Source organism: Colobus angolensis, unplaced genomic scaffold (assembly GCF_000951035.1).
Source record: "Colobus angolensis palliatus isolate OR3802 unplaced genomic scaffold, Cang.pa_1.0 Scaffold24, whole genome shotgun sequence".
Lineage (NCBI taxonomy): Eukaryota > Metazoa > Chordata > Mammalia > Primates > Cercopithecidae > Colobus > Colobus angolensis.
In genome coordinates, this window is record NW_012115599.1 from 9418133 (window position 1) to 9419310 (window position 1178).

Here is a 1178-nt window from a genome sequence, read left to right on the forward strand (position 1 = left end):
AACCCCCGCCCACCTTATCTCCCAGGACACACTTGAGAAGTAGCTTTTTATTCCTAGTGGTGTACATTTAATTTTAAAAAGTTTGCAATGTATCATGCTTGTTGCGGAAACTGTTTATGGCCTTCTTGTTTCAGTTTTTTCTTTTCTTCCAATGGTACTTTAGCCGTTGAGTGCAGGTTACAACCTATATTGTTATGCAGATGGCTTCTTTAGGAATAACTTTTATATTTATTTAAAAATGTTTAAATTATGGGATTTTGTTTTGTTGTTGTTGTCGTCGTCTTTGTTGTTGGTCATTTGTCACTATTCAGTCACCTGTTCTGCTCACTTCTTGCCATGGATCAAATTGGGTCTTTCTGGCTAATTAAAAAAGACAACTTTATAAAATGGCACTTTAAGCAAGCCATAGATAGTTTTATTTTTGTAATGCACATGGCAAAGCAAAGATGTTTGTGATGAAGGAACTGCTCATCTAAGCAAAAGATTTGAGTATGATATGATAAAGTCTTTCTACATTCTAATTTCTTCCCCCACTTGAAGGTGTTTTAAAGGCTAGTTATCAACTCAGTAGAGCAGTGAGAAACTGATCAAATTGCACTTGTTCTCCTACGAGCAACCTCCACGCAGACAGCTCGTACTGCTACAGGTGTGTCATTTCCTTTAATAGGACCAGGGACCATGCAACTGAGGTGAGGGTTGTAGTAGATGCTTCCAGTGTCAGTGTGCCTGTTAATTTTAAGAGCTTTCCTTTCTTGCAGAGTACAAGTCTGCCCAGATTCCATGCTTTCTATAACTGGAGGACCCGGCAAACCTGCCACATGCTGCACACATCTACCTACATACACATATACAATAGTATTGATGATTCTGAACAATAACAGGGTACAACAGTTGGTTTGCTATTGTTAGAAAGTGATTTACAATAACTTACAACAACTGTACTTTTGTTGGATTAGCAAATCATGTGTTTAAACAAATCCCGTATGTTGGGCAACAGTTCAAATAAGCACGGAGAAGTGTTGCCCAAACTTGGTTCTCTGACTCTCATGTATTTGTAAGGCTGGGCTTCAAAATCAAAACAAAAACCCCAATAACAGCAGGCAAATGCTTTTTAACTCTGACACCCTTGCCATAAATCCTTGATACTCAAAGTGTAACAAGAAAGACATGGAAAATTA